This window comes from Taeniopygia guttata, chromosome 4 (assembly GCF_048771995.1).
Source record: "Taeniopygia guttata chromosome 4, bTaeGut7.mat, whole genome shotgun sequence".
Lineage (NCBI taxonomy): Eukaryota > Metazoa > Chordata > Aves > Passeriformes > Estrildidae > Taeniopygia > Taeniopygia guttata.
This window is the reverse complement of record NC_133028.1, coordinates 45,246,352-45,269,540: the sequence shown is the minus strand read 5'-3', so window position 1 is coordinate 45,269,540 and position 23,189 is coordinate 45,246,352. Positions and strand designations below refer to the sequence as shown.

At 37.9% G+C, this 23,189-nt stretch overlaps 1 long non-coding RNA gene across 1 annotated transcript in view; it reads left to right on the top strand.

Moving 5' to 3' along the window:
• Positions 1–22,129, top strand: part of LOC140683974 (uncharacterized) — a 93,612-nt gene extending 71,483 nt beyond the window's left edge. Inside the window, exons 6-7 of the long non-coding RNA XR_012055698.1 lie at positions 20,728–20,809; positions 22,082–22,129. This is a non-coding gene — a long non-coding RNA (uncharacterized lncRNA). The remainder of the gene's footprint in view (positions 1–20,727; positions 20,810–22,081) is intronic.
• Positions 22,130–23,189: the final 1,060 nt, after the last annotated feature.

Sequence of the window (23,189 nt, the reverse complement as noted above, 5' to 3'; positions counted from 1 at the left end):
AATGCTCTGGGTTTAGGAAACATTTTACAGATATATATTTTTATGTCACTAAGAGTGTTCTTTCCACAATGCCTAACACACTAGTTGTAGTGTCACAGGCATGTCAACAGAGAGGCAAGCTGCAATGAGAAATGAGAATTGTTTAAATGCATGTCCTTGTTACATGCTATTGAATTATGTTAACAGAGAGGAAAATTGAGTTTAATAACATGCTAGCTGTGTTTTTTCACATGAGCCAGGTTATACCTCTGAGACTCACATTCTTTGAAAAAGTAGCTGCACAGATGGTTTGCAGACTTTAAGTACTTGGCTACAACAAAAATCTCTGTGGTTTTTGTGGTTCTGTTTCTTCCCCAAATATTCTAATATCCTATGACGTATTTAGATAATTGATGTAATTTCCATCAGGGTGCAAATGCTTTCCCCAAAAAAAAAGCTGGTGAAAGCTTCAGATTTTAAATCTTTTAAATCAAGGCAGGAAGAGTTCATTCAATAAAAACCCCAAACACTTACATGTTTATGTTGGTGTTAAGGCCTACCATGGTCCTCCTGCTAGTAGGTTCTGTGATTCTGCCACAATTAATTGCACTGCCCTCAAAATGAATATAAGAAATTATATGGCCATAAAATAGATAGGCCTTGTCTCCTTGGCTGGAGAAATAACAAGAGGTTCAAATTTTTAATATTCCTGTCAAAAACACATTCCTTAGGGTAAAGCTCCACTGAGAGCCTGGGAATCACACTTTTAGAAAGGCAGGAATAATAATAATAACCTCATTAATTTTACAGTGAGAAATGGGTCTATGCAGCTTCAGAAACTGTATCTGGGGGCAATTAATAATGACTGTTAATCAGCTTCCTTTAGGTATTACAGCTGCTGCACCTGACTGTAGATGCCATCACTGCCCTTGTGTGACTGGTGGCAGCAGTTCCATACCTGGTTTGCATTTCACTGCTATCTGTGATTTCTGTTCCTTGCTTTCATTCTTGAAGGCCAAGTGTTGGATACAGCTCTGGATGTGGTTTTAAGTCACATTTCTCATTCGTGTGAAAGTAAGGAGCTGTTAATACACTGGGTAATCATTACCCTCATGGGCACCAGGCAGATGCTGGTGGGGATGATTCTTGTCTGGTAACATCAAATACTCTGTCACAGCCTTTGACATATTGAAGGCTAGAGAACACATACTAGCAGGGTTCTTTGTGAGCAATATCCCAGCAATATGGCAGTTTGCTACCAGATTAAAATGACAGAAATTTAATATCAAATCTAGTGTGGGACAGAAAGTGCTTTTCAATAAGTTGTTGTTGAAATAACTAAATAAATGGCTGTTGAAAACAGTATTCTGCAAAACACTTTACCAAACAACTTTATCTTTCTGTTTAAATATGAATAAACATAATGTTTTTAACCTTTTATTTGCAATAATTCCTTTGAACCTTAGGATTCCCAGAGAGAAATCCCAAATGTAGATAAATTTTCTTCCTAAATTTTATGAGAAGAAGACAAATCTTTTCACATCGTGCTAGACTTAACCATGTACAGGGAAGAAATATGTTGTCCGGGTTAGTGAATATCTGTTAGTGAATATCTGTCAGGAAGTTATTGCAGAGATTACTTTCTTCTGGAAGTTGATGTCCTGAGTTTGATGTTTTTTAGGGTATATTTTCTTAAAATAGTTTTGACTCAGAAATTGCTATGGATATCATACTGATTGGTCACAGAGGGAAAGTACATTATTTTTGATGCAGATTCTCAATCTTGGACAGAATGGGGTCACAACTTACTTTTTCTAATACAAAAAATCATGAATATTTCTTCTACTGCTCTCTAGAGGTTACTTCAACCTTTAGAGTAAGATGTGATGCACACTTTGCTAAGATAAACATATGGCAGTTTTAAATTCTTCAGTTAATATTATATTTGTTTTAAAATTCTTGATCAAATAACTCAAAGGAAATCATAGTAAGGAATTTGTTTCCTGCTCTCTAGATAAAATTATTTTCTAATTCAGGCAGCCATCATACTTGGATTTGGGAGTACTAGAAAGGTTATGGGATATATGTGTATGGGTTGTCTGTGCAAAGGCAGAAGCATAAAGCTTGAGAGTATTGGTAAGGGCCAAGTAAAAGGCTTCTCAAAGAGCTTTCACAGCATCTCATGTCACAATGGCTAGCCCTCTCTGCTATTCCAGCTCTTGGGAAGATGTTGCCATGCCAAATAACTGTGATCTGTCAGGCCTTTTGGTAGTTCAGTGCAAAGTGGGTGGGTGCTCGCTGGACACTTGGCTGCTGATAAAGAACTATTTTATTCATGACTGGAGCAGTGCTTGAACTTCTACTGTCAGTGTCTGGGTTTGCTGATGTCAGTGAGACTTTGCTGTGGACTTCAACAGAACCAGGGTTTCACCTCAGGTCTCCAGATGTGAAAGGCTAATGCATTAACCCACTGCAGCATTTAACTCCCTTCATACCTATTTCAATATACTTTAGTGCAAGTCTGTAAATATGACATTCAGAGGTAGTTCCCATGAGAACTGGGTACATCAGAAACAGTGCTAGTGTGAGTAATGTGTATCACAAGGATTTGTGAGACTGTCAAAGGGGAGATATGACTTACCCAGAGCTTGTGTTTGAGGCAGTACTCTAGGAATTGTCAGTAGACAGAGACTCTAAAAATTTCCATATGCATAAACATAGGTTATCCAGACCCCATTGTGCCAGGCACTATAGGAAGACAGTCTTTTTCCACAAAACTTGCAATGTAGGCACAGAAGATGTGTAAAATGTTGGCTAATGAAGACTTGTGATTCTTATTTTACAAACTTAGAACCAGAGCCTAGCAAAGTTTAGTGTTTTGCCCAGGAGCTCAAAGGATTTCTGTGATAGAGCTATGGTTTGAATCCAGATTAACAACTTGCTTGACTAATGCCTTAATGAAATAAGTGCTTAATAAAGCATAATCAAAACTATCCTTCTGCTGACAGCAGAAGGAAAGTGAACCTGAGAGTTCTTCCAATAGCAATGTATCTGCAACTTGAAGTGATATACTTGCTCTTATGCCTGCTTTTATAACTTCAGGTTTTGTCAGAAAAAAAGTGATGTTTTTCCCATTAAACTGAACAGAAATTATGATTCTGTCTATTTCATTGATTGGCTATCCCACAAATGCTAAAGTTCTTTAGCACACACAGCACTACACTAATGCAGCAGGAATGTGTAAAATCATGTGTGCATTCAAGTGATGCACATCTAAGCCACAAAAAATGAGGCTTCAGCTTGGACTCACCCATTCAGTGAACTATTTTCACTAGTGTGTGTATTTTATATGGTAAATTGTACTTTATTTGCACATCATAGGTAGCTCTTTTTCAGAGCTTGGGAAGCTGCAGCACTTCAGGGATGGAACTTTTCTTTTTAAGATTGTTAAATCCTGGGATCTAGTTTCTAATCTCTCCAGTGTCCTGTTGTTTCCTTATTTTCCAAGGTGAAGAGAAAAGAAGATGATATTAACTCTTCCACTGCCTTCTGTCAGTGTAAATCATGGAAGCAGGTCCAGACTTACTCATCTTGAATCTTGAATAGCTACTATCAAGATGAAAAATTATTCTTTCCAGTGAAATTTTTTATCCATTAGTTTTTCAATAACATCAGAGGTTTTTAAAGAAGCTTTTGCAGCCAAGAGAATGTGGACCTATTTTTTAGATCATTGACTTTGCTTATTTAAACCTTTTTCTTTCCCCAAATAATTTCAGTTCCAAGTTTCCTTCTATTTTTTTTTCAGTGAAAAAGACCATGCAAAGGAAAAATTTGAAAGACTTTTTTAAATAGGAAAAAGCTGGCTATAAAATCATGAAAGGCACCTGGACCATTTTAATAGTCTGAAACTACTTTTTTCTGTTTCATTAAATGCTCTAGATCTCGGGTTGACAAGTTTATGTAACAGAAGTCATTGACAATTGTTTGGCTTTGTAGCTAAAAAAATAACCATGGAGAGCTGAGAGGCTGAACACATTATCTTAGTTCATCACAAAATTCAAAACAGCTGACAAAAAAAGGTTTATGGGAGGATCCAGTTGTGCGAATATATTTGCCTTTAAAATCACTCCAGCAAAACCAGTGACTTACAGGTAATAAGCAGAGAAAGCTATAGAATAATGGAAATCCTCAAGAAGGCAATTTGCATTTCATCAATAGTGAAACACCACCTAAAAATGCCTTTAGAGACAGCTGAAGCTCAGAATAGAAATTTTAAAGTGTTTTAAGAAGTTCAAATTTTAGAAATAAAATGAACTACACCTTTACAAAAGCACAAGAGATGTAAAAAGCTCTTATTTGAAACATCTTCAATGCAGCTGTTTTATGAATCTAATACTTAAGAAATTAGTTATCAAGTTTATTCTGCCTTATAAATTTTAGTAATACAGTATTTAAATTCACATTGTCAGAATTTTAGGATTGCAACTGCAAACACACACAGACATATGGAAATTATTAATGTAAAATTCCATTCAAATACCAAAAGATCACTTCACTAATTGTCTGTGAAACTGTCTTGCACATCAGACTTCCAGCTTTCAGTTGCCATCTTCTTTGTTCACTAGACAATGACAAAAAAACCCAGACATATATCAGGTGAAGTCCTGGCCTGAAAAAATCAAGTCATTCTACAAATTATGTTCTCTTGCTCCAGAAACCTGATTGCTGTGTGGATAGCTATACCTGACTCCTGTGAGAAAATCAATTCTTACTACCCTTTAATCCTGCTCACTCTGCAAAGCCACAACAGCAATTTGAAAGGGAGTTCAGCCTTTCTGTATCATCCATGCTGTTTTCTTATTTCTATGCCAGCCATGGGTGGCAATAACATTATAAAGAAGTTAACTATGGCCTTGCTCAGCCTTTGAAATACCGCCTAGCAGCAGCAATAAAAATGAACAGCAAACATTTAGGGAAATCTGCAGAGCTGAGAAGGGAAAGAACATTTTCTATTCAGTAGGCAATGACTTAAACCTGGAAATAAACAAAGACAGTGCTCTTGGATCCTGCAACCCTGTTTTTACAGAGCTCTGCTTTGTGAGTTGCCTAATGTGAGAGAGGAAATACCTGGAAGCACAATACCCAGGCATCCACTGAGGTAACTTTTTGGTTATCTTCCCTGAATTGTACTCCTCTACTGGAAAGGGAAACTGGATTTTTAAAGGGTGTCTTACCTTGGTTCTTTTGGTAAGGGGTTTGCAAATTTCTCAGTGCCTTACCAAACACTTTCAGCTGCAGCTTCCTTCCAAATCCAGGAAAGAACTTGTAGTTGGCTGATTCTCTTGCAGTAATCTCGAGATGAATTACACTTAAAGGAGATCTTCAGGAGTGTTTAAGTGAAAATGTGCGTAAGTGAATTTGGATAGGAATTTTAACTGTTTTGAGAAACCTAATGCAATGCTTTCTGAAATCCAGGTGTACAACTCACACTTCTTTCTCAGAATCAGTGAATCACATCTCTGAAAACCTGACACTAGGCTAAAGTAGATGGAAGCTTTTTTAGGAAGCTTGCAGTTGCATAATAGTCTTTTGACTTAGTGTCTTGGAACTTGTAACCATGTGTCTTGTTTTAGTGCAGAGTTGATATTTGATTTGTAAATCCAGGAGATATCAGCACAGTTTGAAAATGAAGTTCACAGTGTATTTACTGCTTGACTGCAAAAAAAAAAAAAGTCTCCAGTGCATGGTTCTATTCTCTCAGATGAAAAGAAAATGGCTAGTGTTACTGGCTGGCTCTGTGCAGCATGAGGGGTACTGTAGTTTCACTGTGTGATAATCATTGCTTCAGAACCTGTTTTCAATTACTAGCAAGTCCCAAGTGCTGCTGACTCTGTCCTAGACATACAGTGTTTAGCATGATTTGGAGCATTGCATAACACAGCCAAGCTCTCTGAAAAGACAATTTCCAAAGAACTATTAGTCTTCTAATCTGTGAGAAAATTCTCTTATTCTGAGAACTTAAGTGTTGAGACTGTGTCCAATTTGAAGTCATTAGGCTCTATTTTATTAATTTGGCCTCTGTGATGTTGATCTCTACCATTTGTTTTCCTTAATTTATGTGCATTAAAGCATTGCCCAGAGGCTTGAGACATGTAGAGAGTTCTTTCAGAAAGACAGAACATCAATGCCTATCAGTGAATGAAATACTTAATAGGAGCAAGAGTTCATTCCTTGCCTTAAATGGGCAACTGAAGTCTTCAAAGGATATGTCTCTGGAAGCCAGTCTCCAAACAGCATAAATGAAAGAGGATCTGGCTATGGAGAAAGGAAAGTAATAATGACTATTAAAAGTAAGAATGAGAGAAGTAGCCGAGAAAGAAATGTGAAAATGTGGGGAGATGTGACTTAGTGGTTATCAGAAGATATAGATATATGTATGTCTCTATTTTTTTACTCCTAAATGATTGATGTGCAGATTGAGAGTCTGAGGCACAGTTCAGTTATAAAGGCTTCCCTACTCTACTGTGGACATTTCTCCATGCAGTTGCTCTACTCCTCCTGTGACAGGAAGATCATACAAATTACTAGAATCTAAGCCATGTTATCTTGCAGTTACAGAATGGTGCGGGTTGGAAGGGACATTAAAGACCATCTAATTCTAACCCTACTGCCATGGACAGGGACTTCTCTATTAGATCAGGTTGTTCACAGCTGCATCTAACCTGGCTTTGAACACTTCTAGGGATGGTAAGTATTGATGTGGAGAAAGAGTTTACAAGTGATTCATTGCTACAGGTCAGCGGCTGTTACCTGTTTTCATGGGTGTAACCTAGACCAGCCAACCCCTAATGGGCAAATAGAGTCAGGACTCAGTATGGATGAGAGAGATTTCTGGAAAGGAATGCTAGTTTTGTATGTTCTCATTTTCCTATATGTCTAATAATGTTGTTGGTTCTGATATTATAAATCTGAACCCTTACTAGGCAAACAGATCTTATTCTGTGGTGTACTACAAGGGCTTTTTTGTTTGTGCAACCTCCAGGTTCCTATTTTTAATTATTTCTTCCTCTGTAAGAACTGTGTGGGACTAGGGTGGAGGGAACATTCTGGCTGGGACCATCTCACTGATCATGCCATCATGTCCACGGCAATGATTCAACAGCACATCTAACAATTATGGCTGGTATTGCTAACATAAGTATTTCTACCTTTTCTTCTGGGTAACTTTGTATTTAGGAGTCCTCAAGCTTTGACAGATTCTGGCAACAGCTATAAATCAACTTCATTTAATACCCAGTATTTCCCTAAGGCATTTTCTTTCAAAGGCTCTTAGTCTCCTTTCTGTACTTTTGGTAAATTTCCAGCTTTTATGTCCTTGCAATAAAATGGAAATAACACAGTTTGGTCTATATAAATGGCCATATAATAATAATATATCAACGGAAACTTTGCTAGGAGAGGACCCTGTAAAATGTAGTTGTAACAGAGCTCACAGGCAGAATGTACCAGACAGAACAAACAAGTAGAATGAGACCAAGAATATTCTTCATTTCAGATGTGAGTGTTGGCAACTGGACCCTGTCTACCTCTACACAAACCAACTGAAGCAGCTGAAAAATTATATACACACAGCCCTCATACTAAAGTCAGAAGTATAGTGTACTGCACAGCATCTCAGAGCAGGTTAGAGAGAATGTAGGGTGATTTAAATGGCAACAGGGGACAGCAGGATGCAACCACACTAAAATATTTAATGTTTCCTGGAAGAATCACAGGCTGGCTGTGGCAGGAAGTAAACTGATTACCAGGCATCCCAGTACTGGCACATGGCAACACAAATCTCTGAGCCAATAGGCTTGCCTTTATAATTGTAAGGAGAGTTCAAGTAAAACAAAGAAAATTCAGCACTCTCCCTTTTTTGGGGATTAGAGTTAGTTATTTCTGAACTAATGGGGTATTAGACAAGTATGAACACACTATAATTGATTCAGTTATTTCCAACTGACTCTTTGTCAGGAACTTCTAAAATAAAAGTATACCCATAAAATTAATTCAGGAAACACTGGTATTGTTTAAACAAAAAAAAAAAAAATTAAAATTCATCAGCTTTTTTTAAACTCAAGTGTAAGAAAAAGCAACCACTAAGAAACTTTTTTCTAGCTTCTGAAAAAGAAAAATATGACAGATGGTTTCCATTTGCAGAAGAGAAATAGTGACCAAAAATGTGTTTGCTTAAGACCAGAATTAATAGAACCTACTTAAACTGTATCTATATATAGTAATTCTTCAGCCTTTGAATAAAAAAAATGTTTCTTATAATAATGGAGTAAGTTACTTGGACAAATGGATTTTTTTTCCTAGTCCAAACTGGAATTTATAATCACTGTAAGACTTAGCAGTAAATAAAATTACTGTTTCTATGCCTCAGATTATATTTACCTTGATAAGGTGAAGATGAATCAGGTAAGGTTTAAGATGAATCATGGCCACAGAAGTTTAGTGTAAAAAATTTAGAGCAGCTGGGGAGCTGGGCTTCTACACCTTGAAGAAAAGGAGGCTCAGAGGAGACCTTATCTTTGAGGTCTCTTCCAACCTAAATGATTCTATGACTTTTTGTATCAAAATATAGTCTTAATCTCTTCTCTTGTACTTTTTTCACGGGGGAAGGCAACTAGCTCAGTGGTTTTGATCCTTCTCTGAAGAACAATGTGATTAGGCTCCTACAGGAGTCTATCTGAATCATGACTTCTGCCCAAATATTCAGGTTAAAAGAGGTTTGACCAAGATTCAAGTTCTTATCCAATCTGAAAAAAAAAAAATCCCCATTTTTGGAGGTTTGTTTCCAGTGCACTTGCATCTAAAATTAGGCATAGTTTATCCTGCTCTCTCCCTTGGAAACTCTTGTTGCAGTTCATCTTCAGAATCTTGGCTAGGCCAAATATGCAGCATTATCAGTTATTCCTCCTGTTCAAGTGAAACATTCATCATGGAAGGACAAAACACAAATGAATTTTGTATATATTCATAAAAATGCATCATGATGATTTGCTATCAGGGTTAAAAGCCAACTGATTTCATCATTTCCAGATGCAGTGAATTGAGGACTATTGCACCAATATTTATGTAAGCAGAGGCTACAGATTGATTATCAATTACTTTTTAAAAGCAGATTCTGAGATATCTTGTTTAAATCTGAAAAAGAAACGTTCAGTTGGTATATGCATTCTTTTGGTCCTTTACATGGCAAACTGAGAAATTTGAAAAATGCAGGTGTTCTTCTAGCTCAACCATCCATTAGTACTCATATTTTCATCACATTTCTCTTGGAACTTGAGGCCAGGGGTGTTTCTGGGGTTGCATTTATAGATTTTTTTTTTTTTTCCCTGTTACTCCTGTTACATTCAATTTTCACATGACTGAGCCCCTGGTTTTTTGTTTGCTTGGTTCCAGCTTAGTTTTTGTAGGATTCAGCAAAAGTGCAAGTGTCTTGTTCATTAAAAATTGTATATTATTCAAGCAACATCTAACAATTGCTTTTACCTTCAAAAGTGTGGAATGTGTTTGGATATGTCCAGGCAGGGTTTGTAGTTCACTTAATAACACTTCCCTCATGTAAAAGTGAGAACTTCTTCATCATTCAGAAACTGTATCATTCTAGTAAAAATTGGATAAAAAGAAGCACTGAAGTGCAAGACAGGTGTATTTGATAAACTGTCAAGAGATACAAACCTTTTTATTTTTTTCCCCCCTGCACAAACAGAAGAGCACAAACTGAAGAACTAGGCTGGGAATAAACTGCACATAAGCAAATAGCAAGATTCATGAATTAATTTGCTTAGTAACTGAAATAAGATCTACTAAATTTGTCTTACTTTCATGCTAGCCTATACTAGATGCTCTGGAATAAAGTTCAAACAAGGCATCTCCAATTCTGTAAATATGTTATATATTGAGGAGGAGCTCCACTCTTTCAAGCAATCCTCACAAGCATGTTATGTAAAACTGGTGTAGGCAAACTAATTCAGTCCGTGAATGCTTATATTTTGCATGATGTGATTCAGGGATAACTGTACTGAAATAATCTTGTGCTGGTACAATTTCAATCAAGGTGGCATTGAGAATAATTAAATTCCAGATTGAAAAAGCGTAAAAACCACTGGAACATTTAATAGTGAACCTGACTGATACTACTCCCACCCTGTCAATATATATAAGGGTATAAGGCTTTATACATATATATATATATATATATATATATATATATAATATATAATATATATATAAGGTATAAGGCTTTATAAGGTCTTTGTAAGGGCTAAAGGTTTTCTTTAGACTGGTTTACAGGTTATCCAAAACTTTTGTAGTTGCTTCAGAATGACCACTGATTTAAGCACAGGAAAGGATGCTGCCCAAACCAGTGAGATGTACAGAATCCACAAGGTTAGGGAGAGCTCTTCACTCCTGTGGATGTCAGGGGGTATATTACCATAGAATGGCTGGGTTTAGAAAGGACCTTAAAGATCTAGCTCCAAGCCCCTGGCATTGGACAGGGACACTATTCCAGGCTGGTTAGAGCTCCATCCAAACTGGCCTTAAACACTTGCAGGGCACGAGGCATCCATAACATCTCTGGCAACCTGTTCAGTGCCTCACTATCTGCACAATTGAGAAATTTTTCCTTATATCAAATCTAAACCTACTCTCCTTCATGTTCTGCACAGGGATAGGAATCTCAGTTGTGTGCAGCATTTTGCAATAAAAACTTGGCAATAGTAAATGGGCTTCTTTAAATCCTCAAAAATGTTTGACTTATGAGATACATCTTAAGTAAATTTTCTTGTTTCTTAACCCTATGTTTTTTGTACTGAACATGACTGGTATCAAATTAGCTCAATTCACAGACAGAGAGAGAATTATTGGCAGTGTATCCTCTCTTCATTATAATTTCTAGTGCAAAATCTTCTTTCCTCTGGATCGTAATCTTACAATATTTAAATTTTGTATGTAAAATGAGGCAAGGTTAGGTCATCTCTGGTTAAGAATTTAGCAGTCTCTAAACATTAAGTGATACTGATGCTGTTTAGTCTGTTTTGGTGTCAGTGCATTTAAAGTGGTGCTGGAAATTGGAGAGGACAAAAAGGACATAAAAATGAATTAGGGACAAAGGGAGAGAATGTGCTGTGGTGAGGCAATTAAGGAACTCTAATTTATAGAAAGAGACACAGATATCATTGAATTACAGTGTTAAATGTCTTCATGTGAAGAAGAGGCCTGGAAAATAAAAGGGTTTTTCAATCTAGTAGAGAAGTGTGAAATTATGTCCTAGTTAAAAATGAACTAAAAAGGTTTGAGAAACAATGACCAAGTAGGAGGGGAAATCTTGGCAGCAACAAAGCAGTCACCTTTCCATCTTTTACATTATATTTAAAAAGAAATACATTTCCAGAACAAATCCTGTACTTAAAAAGTGACTTCTGGATTTAATGTAGGCACACTTCATTTGCTTTTATTGCCTTTCTAGGAAAGTGTAAAAGACTGATATATTCTAGATCATTTAAATGTTTGGGGTTTGTGGCCATTTTTGTTGGTTAGGGGTTTTTGTTGTTTTCATTTTGCTTTGATTTTGTTTGTATTCATAAAATAAAGCTGAAAGGATGGGATGCCTTATATGCATGCTGGATTTTTGGTACCTCTAGCAGACTTCATTAATATCTTGTACTACTTAACAACAATCTTAAATAACTGTAGATGTTTTCCAAACTGCTTAAATAATGTTTTGTCTCTCTACACTGGTTACAGGTCCTATTTTTTAGAGTTAACATATAGTAGGCATTACCCTTTTCTGTCCCATATTTCTTGCAGAGATGTTAAGGTGAAAAAAAACTAAACCTCAGATTGATGTTGATCTTTTACCCAAAACCTCAGTAGATTTTTTTTTTGTTGTTCTGAAATTTGCTTAAAGATTACCCAATCTCTAACTCTGCCCAGGCTGCCCAAAAGGTAAATGTAGATGAGGTGCACAGTTGGCCTGAACTGGTGCTCAAAATGAGATTTTTGGCTGCTCAGGGAAAACTCCATTTCTCCCTGGTGCTGCTTTTTCTTACCTTTCACTCATTCAGTATGACATATCAACAGAGAAATCTGAGTGTATCTGTGGTTCTTCGCAGCATCTTTTCTAGAGAGAGTGTCCAAAGGAGCAGAGTGGCTCCTAACAATACTTGTGATAAGCCCAATCCTCACACACAGGGACACAAGCCAGTAATGGTACCAGAATTCCATTATGACCCTGATGCTGCTGAACTCTGGATAACAGGAGAGTTGGTCTTGACTGTATCATGCAGAGGAGAGTGGTTGTAGGCTTGTGTGTGAGATTCTCCTAAGTCAGTTCGTCCCTTTTGATGAGAAGAATTTCTCTGGCAGACTCATTTGTAGCTGAAGCTTCAGCACAATGCAATTTTTGTGAGAATGAACCTGGCTTATTTTATTCAGAAAATAAGACATAGCATGATTTCCTGGTCTTGAGGGATTTGTAGGGGAGTGTAGGTCATTCAGTAGGATTAACACAATTAAATAGGAGCTGCAGGATGGGCTTTGGGGTCTAATGGAGTTCTCAGTCTTTTTCTTTTTTAAGTCCTCCTTCTACCCTAGAACCTTGAGATGTACTACCCCAGTACAGTCCCCACTCTGAACAAAATGGCCAGTGTGAGAATTCCCCTTTCTTTTACCTTATTTGGGATTTTTGCTGTGGGATAGGGAAGTTGTAGCACGTCCTGATTCTGTAACTTTCTTGAATGTCTTGCTAGAGCAAATAGCCAAGCAAAGCTTGACAGCAGGCTAGGAATCTGGGCAGGATTTAAATAGGAAAATGGGAGGTTAATGACTGAGAAAGAGGCAGAGCAGGGAAAGACTGGGCTGCATCAGGCTATGCATTTAGTGCAGAGCAGGTAATAGTATTTATTTTCACTTAGAATTATGTCATTTCAGCTCAAAAAAATTATATCAGGATCAGACCCAAAAAAATTCCCAAAACGTAAAACAAAGTGACACTCAGCAGAGATGTTCTGCTAAACAAGAATTTGCTTGTAGTTATTCATTCCTGCTAAAACTGGCTACGCAATTCTTGTAAAGCATCTATAGGTGCAGTGTGAAGCATATGTGATAATAGGACTAGGCTGAGAAACATGTAATTATGGCCTGACAAAACACAGGTGTACCAAATGCTGACTGGCTTTTAGATGTTTTGATGGCTTGTGTCACACCAGAAGTCCAGCTTTTCTTATAGTTTTGGCCAAATAATTCTTCCTTTGAAGTAGAAGGGGTATTGATAGGGCTGTGTTTCAGTAAATAGTCTATACATCTGTGCTTACATTTTGAAAAAGTCTAGAGAACTGTAATTAATTCTTTTGCACATTCACTTTCTTAACCCTGAAGAATCAATAGAAAAAAATTTTTATGGCTTGTTTTTCCTGAAAGGCTATTACTTGTTTTGAAGCATATAATGTGAGAAGCAATACATTTTTAAATGTAAAATTTGTAAAATGTACAGTTATTGCAGATTTTTTTTAATATAAATGCCAAAATAAGTTTCTTAAAGTTTTTTTCTCAATTTTTTTTAATCAGAAACTTTTCAGATCAAAATTTACATAGAACTACATACCTGCAAAAATGACACAAATATTATATGTTATGATAATATGATATACTTAACAAGGATCTTAAGGATTAAAATTGTTTGTTTCCACACAAGTTTCATGAGGAAGAAGGCTCTTCTTCCTTCTAGAGCCTGATCAGTTTAGGCTCTAGTGGAAAGAGTACTACCAACAAGGATATAGAAAAGCATGAACTTTTTCAATTATGTTTAAATGCTTAGATTGTCCTTACCTCTCCAAAATGCTTTAAAAATTTTCTGGGTATTGCAATAGCCATTGGCTGCTGAACAACATTATTGATGAGTTTTTAGAAATCACTATATAGCATAATATCAGTTACTTAAAAAGAAAAAAGCATATAAATATATCCAGTCATACCAGAGTGCAAGGTTTAATTCCATTAACCACCACTGTGAGCATATTGTGACAGAGTCTGTATCACCACATAGCTGTAGGACTCGTTTTCATCTGCACTGGGACTGGAAGGAGAAGGGGATAGAGAGAGTGTGTGTCTGGGAATTATAATGCCTCATCTGCTCAGGTCATTCAGCGCCTTGCAAGTTTAATCAGGATGTCTTCATCCTCCATTACACTCATTAGGTCCTGTTAGGTTAGTGCTCAGTGTTGATCTGTATCTTGTTCAAGACAATTGTTGCTGATTAACTGTAATTACCAGTAATGGTCCCAACCTGCTTTCAAGCAGACTGCTGCTGTCATCTTGTCCAGGCCCTCGCTCTGTGATGAGCAGTGCAAATCTGCTAGCTGTTTGCTCACTCGCTGTTTGAATCAACAAGTTGCTTCTTGTGTGGGCTCATCCCCCCACGCTTATACCTGCCATCTGTAAACATCCCAACTCCGCTTGAGCTATGCAAAAATGTGTAGGTAAGGAAAACAGGAATGACTGGTATGGGAAGGGCAAAACAGCAGAAGCAAAGAATTAGAAATGAAATATAAAACAGGACACCTGAGGACTTAAAAGGCTATAAAGCTCAATAATAACAAAGCAATCAAGTATTTTGTGATTTGCAGTCTAAAATAATAAATTACAAACTAGGACCCAATCTCAAATTCTATCCTTGTGTGAATAATATTCATTTGAGTCTACTCTCCTATGTGTTTCCATAAGATTATTTTGGGAATAGCCGTTCCTAGGATCAGAGGATCGGATCTTCTGTACTCCAAATATTGCTTAAGGCAATTTTAAGTTGTGGATGGTTTTCTGCTTAGCCTTATGAAAGTCTCTCTATGCTTGCACTTCAAAAAGATGATAAATAATCATGACTCAAGTCAGAATTTATAGGTAATTGTGGTGTGAATGCCAAGGTCATGTAAATCTTTATATTCCTGGTTCATAGTTGCAAATAATGCTTGCTAAATTTCCAACAGGCTGTAAGAACATATAATTTGGGGAATGAAACTGAACCCTAGTTATTTATGCCTCTTTCTGCAGGCATCAAAAGAATTATTATCTTAAAATGACAACAAAAAGCATTGCCACAGTTTGGGCACAAGAGCAGTGTGTGATGCTACCCTGGGAAGTCAGTATAATGGGCACACTTCCAAGACTCTGAGCACGTATCCACACTCATAACGTCCAGATTTCTAGTGTGCACCTAATTGTGCATTGGTGAGGCAAATTCAGTAATTGTACCTAGAGGGTAGAGTCCCACAGAGACTCCCTGTGGCTAAAACTCTCCTGTCTGTAGACAAGCCTGTAATTGCACCTTCTGGTAGCAGCTCTCCTGATGAGATGAGCGGTATGGATGGTGTGAGCGTGAGCTCCAACAGCCTGAGCTGCAATAAGCTACTGTGGTTACAAGTCCCAGGCAGAACTGGGCTCTGGCCTGGCCAGCCTGCAGAGGGAGGACAGAGCCTGTGTTCCCTGGGCTGTGTGTGCTCCTGGCTGGTCTGGCATAGCCAACAACTGGGGATATTGGAATCTGATAGACTCTCGTCACTCCATTTGTGTGTGCTTCCAAATTATGCTCCAGACTTAGTGCAATAGTAAAAAAAAAATTTAAGGCAAGAAGCTTATGAGGAGGAAGAATACGATGAGGACGTCCCAATATTTACATATTTACTCAATGTGTATCTCAAAAATTCCCCTTGACAATAAAAGAAAGTCACTAAGGTTCCAAAGTCAAAGTCTTAATTGCATTAGGAGTGGATCTTACTCAAAGCACTGAATAAAGCAAGGGAAATTAATATTTTCAAGTAATGAAGGACTATATAGTGGTTGGGGGTTTATATATATATATGTATAATTATTTTCTAAAATATTCAGTATTTACTATGCTACATTTAAGAAAAAAATATTTCTGCTGCTTTAGCAGGTCTTACCATGGGTAAAATTTTATTGAAGTTTCTAAGCCGCCCAATGTTATTGATACCAGAATGCATTCAGAAGAATTGCCATTTTTAGAGATGACTGTGTGCCTACCATTGCATGTTTCTTCTTAATGTGGTAAGGTGTTATGGCAATCAATGCTGCTTTACAGCTGATTTATATCTCTGCAAGAGATTGGTATCTTTCAGTGCAGCAAAATACAAGAACAAGTTTGGTTTTAAATAAACATCTGCAAAAAAATTATTTTTCTCTAGTAGATACAGTGGCTGTAAAAGGGATTTGACAAACTGGAATAGCACCCATTATCTGTTCAGTCCTGAGATGAGCTAGACAGCTATTTTCCATGTAGTTTTCCTTGAAACACATGCATCTCAAATTTAATCATAAAAGAATCTTTTATATCACAGTAAAGCACCTTCGATGTATAATACACATGAGGCTTATCTACATTTATGTACTCTAGTCATACTTGTATAAACAAATACACACTGCATAAACGTGTGTGTTCCACTTCTGGGAGTATTTATGGTCCTAATGCATATGTACTTTCAGAATCTGCACATTTATATACTTAAATATTTGTGCATGGCATGTATGTGTTTTATAGATGCAGACATAAAATACACTACACGCTCTGTGTACTTTAATTTTTCTGTGAGGTATTTTAAGTCCTCATTGAAGTGATTATTTGGGCTGTAAAACTAATTCAATTTCTAGGCAAGAAATAATAAAATTTTAACATAAATTTAGCAGACGCAATATACAGTAAATATATTCATATTGTGACTGCCAAGCAGCATTCTATTGAGACCATTGAGACTGGTCAATTATTTTTTAAACACTGCCAGTAGCTTTAAAGAGGATTTTTAAAAATATACATTGTCTACATATATATATGTTGGTGTGTATATACATATATAAAGAAATGTATATTTATAGAGAAGCATATATTAGAGAGATTACTTTTTTTTTTAATCCCAAAATCAGTAACTCTTTTTGCAGTTTTTGGAAGGAAATGGAGCCTGCTAGCCAGGAAATCACATCCCAGAAAGATCACGTTCTTGTAGCCATTTATCATGGAAAAAGTCGTGTCTTTCAATAGAGATGTAAAGCTGTGGTCTTGCAGTTTGTGGTCAATGAAGATGCTTGGGGATTTTTTTGCTATCTCCTGCAAGAAAAGCATTATTAGCCCCTGAAGTCTTTGTTGCATTCCAATTTTAATAACTATATTTTGCCTATATAATTCCCACTGTAGCTTCAGGTGGATTGTGGAATTTCCTTCACTTCCTGTCATAAACTATTCTGTGGTGTTGCTGTGTGCTGTGTAACAGCTGCTGTGCTCCTCTGCTACTGTTCAGTGCTTCTCCCCAAACTTCTGACCCTCTTTATTTAATCTTACATCATCTTTTGCTGAGTTTGTACCAGTATTTCAAACAGCACATATTACAAAGCATTACCAAATGGCAGTTGATATGAAAGCTTAATGTCCTATTTTCTAGTTGCACTTTTTGGATCTGCTTGACACTCTATGCATGGTCTATTAAGGATTTATTAAAAAAAGAAGTTAGAAGCAAATACAGATTTTGGGGGCCCCCACCTGCTCAGAGTCTCATCTATTAGTGATAAATGGGAATTAAACAGCAATTAAATGCACTGCAGACAGGCTGAACTCATGTAGTCTCATTAGGACTCTTCCTGAACATAGAATACTTGCATGAAATCTTTTGCAAAACAAGCCGAGGGATCAGGGAAAAAGGAGGGTGTAAGTTGATCAAAAGATATTACTTAGTTGGTCAAAAGATATTAAGAATTTTTGCTGTTTTCTGTTCTAGTTTTAGGGATCCTGTTGGGAAAAGAGATTTTTATTATTTACACTTTTTCTCCAATGATTTATTTCTTGATTAACTTGAGGATTTTATGCATTTTTGCTTTCATTTTTTTTTTCTGAATTTCTTAATTTGTACAAGTTCTTGTTTTTATTTAATAGCCAGAGCAGTGCCTTTTTCTGTTTAGCATTGATTGACAGTGGAATATTCTGGCTAAGAGCTACAGTCAAACCACAGACCGAGACACTGTACAGACTGTACATCCTCGGAGTCTGCCAGCAGACCATTCCTTGCAAAATATTACCAAGTCTAACTATGAATTCTGGAATAACACTTTCTTGGCTACTTGTAAAGACAATGTGGAGTAAAGTCAGTAAGTTTACATTTCTTGCCCGAAAAGCATAATCCAGTGCTTGCACTGATACGTGAAAAAGCTTTGCAATATTATTTGTCGTCAGTTGTTGTGCCTATAAGAACAGTGTGCTTTCATTCATCAGCATACTCTGCACCTCTACATCCTCTGGGCCTTGTTATTCCCAGTTTGATGAAGCAGGGAAGTCACTGCACCTTCCAGCAGTGTGCATTCCTCACTGTGGCAGTGAGTGGGTGCAGCTTTCTAGGTGGATTCCTTCTTGCTTGTGCTGCCTTCCAACAGCATCTGCATGAGTTGTACCTGCGCAAGGTGGGATTCCAGTGATTGTCCCCTGGATGTGCAATACTTTGAAGCAATGGCATAAAAATTACTGGGTTCTGCCTGCAGCTGTTTTTGCAGTGGAAGGTGCTGGGAGAGCTGCAGTTGGGGTCATGGGCTCGATTACTGCTCAGGCCAGGACCCTGTCATGCCTCTGGAAGGACAGGGTGGCAGCAGCTGAGAGCCCCTTGCTTGCATGATAGCTCACCAATTATACAGCTTGCAACAAATGTTTGGTTGCAAGAAAGTTTTATGTAAAGGCTATTTCACATGAATTATCTTCCTACCTTTTTAAAGCACAACAGAGATGGAAAACTCTGGGCTGGTAACTGCTTGTGCTAGTCATCTTGCTTTATGTCACAAAAAATCTGCAAAATGAACTAGACCAAACTGCACACAAACAGAGAACAAACTTGAATTACTTGGTAAGAACTCTGATTTGTTTATTACTATCATCATTATCATCACTAAATAAATATTGTTGAGACTGGCTTTTAGCCATCATTTTGAAGGTCTTCATTGCTGCTGTTTGATACTGAAAATAAGTTGCAAGAAAACATTTGTCATGTAAAGAAAAGAATAGGTTTTTTTGGTCAAAAACAAGATATCTATGAAAAACATATGGCCCCATTTCTTTGCATTCAATCCTACTGCGGTCAGTGGAGAAAATCCCATTTTCTTCCCTGGCAGTAGGTGACACTTAAATATTTATCTCCGTCTGAAATGGTAGCTTTCACGTCATTTCTGTCAGTTTCGCTGTGGTGATTTTGTCTCCAGTCTGTGGCTGGGGGTGGGGGCTGTAATTTTTTACATTAATCCTGTGATTGCCCCGCGTACCCCGGCTCAGCAGGGCGGTGCGCTGAGATGCCCGGGCGGGAGCTGAGTCCGGGGCCGTGCCCGCTCCCGGTGCCCGCTGCCGCCATTCCGCAAGCGGCTGCTGCCATCTCGTGCCCGGGCCGGGAATGCGCCGGGCCCGCTATGAGCCGAGCCGGGAATGCGCCGGGCCGGCGGCCGCGATCGCGGCCGAGCGCGGTGCCCGGGTAGCGGCCGATGCTCCCGGGCTCCTTCTCCCGATTCATCCTGCGGCCGCCCGGGCCCCTCCGACAGCGGGGCCGCCTCCCCGAGGCACTCCCGGCCGGGACAGCGGGGCCGCCTCCCCGAGGCACTCCCGGCCGGGACAGCGGGGCCGCCTCCCCGAGGCACTCCCGGCCGGGACAGCGGCGCCGCCTCCCCGAGGGACTCCCGGCCGGGAAAGCGGCGCCGCGCCCCGGGTCCCTCACGGGCAGCGCTCGCTCCCCCCTCGCTGGGCTCCGGGAGCGCACCCGGCAAGGGGAAAGCGAAAGGCTCTCCGAGGTTCTGCTAATCTGGTTTGGTCTTGGCAGCGCGGCCGTGCCTTATTTGTGCGTTGGATTGACGCGCTGTGAGGGGTTTTTAATTTTAGAAAGCTTTTGGTGATGTGGTACCAGTCTGACACTCGGGTATTTTTAATACAAAATCGGCTTTAAAAACTTGGCATAAGTAGATGTTTTGTAATTTGCTTTCAAGTGCGAAGAAGCAGGGGTTTGGTTTTAATTTGATTTGGAAATTTTGCTGCAGTTTTCCAACTAGGATGGTCCCAAAAATGACAACCATAAACTTAGAATAACCAAACAAAAAAAGAGAAATGTTTTCCCCTTAGAACGTATGACATAAATTAAGGTAACTGAGGACTGAAGAACTTCAGCATTAGTTATCTGTGCCTTCAGAATGTGGCTCCTAAGAAATAAGTGTATCGTGCCAATTTTTACATGTTTGTAGTTGATATCACACTATCTTCTGATGAAGCTGCAAGCATGCTTAATGTGAAGGTGCTGCATCTTAACTGTGCACTAATGCTTTTGCCTGGCTAAGTGCCTCTGGTCACCATGGGCAAGCTCTAAAAAAACAAGAACTTTCTCAGATCTCTGCAGCAGCAATAGTCTCTAATATCCTGCTCCCCTGGATCTCCAATGAGAAGAGAGCGAACAGTTTTACACTTGATATTTAATGCAAAAAAACATTCTTCCCATCCTAAACACTGAAGTATGTTTTCTCCCTTCTATGCAGCTGGGTTTTGGATCTGGGAAATGTCTGACACTTTTAGTAATTCATAGTACGGCTTTTTCAGGCTTAAAGAAGAATACTTGAAAAGAACCTCCCAAAACTGGCTTCTTAAGTTTGCAATCTAGTGTGGGATGTTTTTGTTCTCCTTTTCAGCTGAGACGCTGCGGAGCTGATAGGCAAAAAAATCCAGTGGAAGGTCAAAGATGATGATTCTGGAGAAGAGGCATCACCTGCGGTAAGTGAGAAGCAATGTTGGGGGAAGGACGAAGTGAGTCAGCATGACACAGTTGTGTCCACTTGAAAACCACAGCAAGATCTTCTCACTGCACTGTGTGAGCCTCTTTAAAGCAAAATCCAGACAGAGACTGTTTCTCTATAAATCTTTCCCTCCTTTCCATTACTAGTTGGGTATTGTTGGCTTTAAGCCACCTGATTTTACTATGATTTATTAACTGCTATGCATTATATATGAGATTCAGGTTTACTGAAGAGTTACCCTTATGGTCAATGTTGCATACAAATCAGCTACTGTTAGAGAGGTTTATTGCATCTTTTTATGCAGCTAGGAGTTTTGTTAGGCAGTGTTAGAATTTTTGATTTGTAGCACAATACATGAAAAAAATCCTCATCTGTATTTCACGTGGTGTATGTATTACACAAAGTTCATCATATAGTGCTGTTTGGATTATGACCATTCTTTGAAACCTGAGTATTTGAGGGGTGGGAAGATGGGATGGGACAGACTGGCATTTCACAAAATGCCTAATTAGCACATAAATTGTTGTTTGGTAGCAAAAGAGAAAATGTGTGGAAATATGACTTGCAAAAGGATCTGTGATTTCCATGTTAATATGGCAAATTTGAGAGATGCTGTTGCCTGAAGAAGTTTCACTGTTATAAATTTCTCACTGAGGTTCTTTCTCACGTGACTTGGCGCAAGCTCTGCAGAAGAGTTTGGGCTTTGGTCATAGCTCTGTTGGTGATTATTCCAAGGATGACTAGTGTCTCTGTTTCAACACCAAGTATTGTTTTAGGGCATCTTTGTTTTTTCATTGTCTGCATGTAGATTAGATGTGATCTAAGGATGAGCAAGTAAATCTAGGGGGGGGCAGAAGGGGAGAATAAAAAGGTTAATTTAAAACTCACAATAAAATAATTTTAAAATGTGAGCATCTTTCAGAAGTTTGGGGATTTAGTGCAAAGGTTTGGGAGGAAGGGCAGGAAGAAGAAAGAGCTTATGCCTTTTTAAATTAAATTGTACAGCAAGTTGCAGAGGCAGAAATTACCATAGGGATGCCAAAAGGACGCTGTCAGGATAAAAGATAGAATACAGAGTTTTACCATGCCTGAAATTTTGCAGTTATATTCAAACCATAAGCAGTGCAACCTTTTTCAGACTGATAAGTGTTATGAAGTATTAGTGAAGAAAGGAATGATTGTTAGGTAAAAGCATTATGTGCTACATCAAAGTTAGGCAAATATTCATGATATTATTTCCTTCTGACAGATACTCCCAACAAACTACAGAAATATTTATAGGCATGATTTTTAAATGTAAGTTTTCCTTTTATTACATTCTGTTATTTTAAATTAATTTAGTAGTGGAAAAAATTGAAGGAATTAGTGACTTAATTTAAGTTTCTACCAAATTATGTTGCAAATGTAGACACTCTTCCTAGAAGGTAGTTTATAGAGAGCCATGTTATGAAAATGTGAATGACAGGAAAAAGATTCTTACTTCTCAGGATATGAATTTGGTAGCATATCATGTGTTCCAAAGACAAATAGCCTGAAAGCTTCAGGCAACATAGAACTGACTCTCCGAACATTATTTACTTATGGTTATATTGTTTCATTTTGTTTTCTTTTTCCAAAAGAATGAAATAGGCTGTTGGAAGAGAAAATTTTTTGGGGGCTCTGCAGTAATGATATACCATAGATTGCCCAGGAAAGATTTCAGATTACCTTTTTAAACTTCTTTTGAGTTGTTGCATTTAAGGGATTTTATAAATAATACAAGCTTCTGCATTTGAAGTGTATTTGAACGTATAAATGCTGTCTTCAGAAGCCCGTCTTATTTTTTATACAGATGAAATGGAAGATATATTTTTAAGAAAACAAATAACAAAACATATTAAGTTTGTCTAAATACAGTGCTAATTTTGAAATACATCTTGCTCATCTTTCATTGACAGTTGGAACTGACCCAAGGTTCTCTATCCTTGGTGAAGCAGATGCTGTTCTACAGACAAAAACCTAATTAAACTGAGTGCTACTTATGGCAAGGACATTTAGGAATTCACAGATTTCAAGTAAACAAAACAAAGCATTGGTTTTCAGATCTGGTCTCAGTAACATGCTGCACAGGTTTTTTTCCTAATGTTTTTTTGGAAGGTTTTTTTTGAGAACTGTGGTCGTATGAGAAGACAAGAATTAGGCAATCTTTAATAGCAGCAAATATTCTCATTGTATGCTATTGTTTCTGTTTCTTCTCCATGTGTTCTTTAAAATAATACTCTCATAAGAGAAAGTTTCTGCACAGAAATCAGATAAATAAAAGTGAAACATTTAACTGACGACTAGAACGATGTTATTAGCTACTGAAATGATATCTC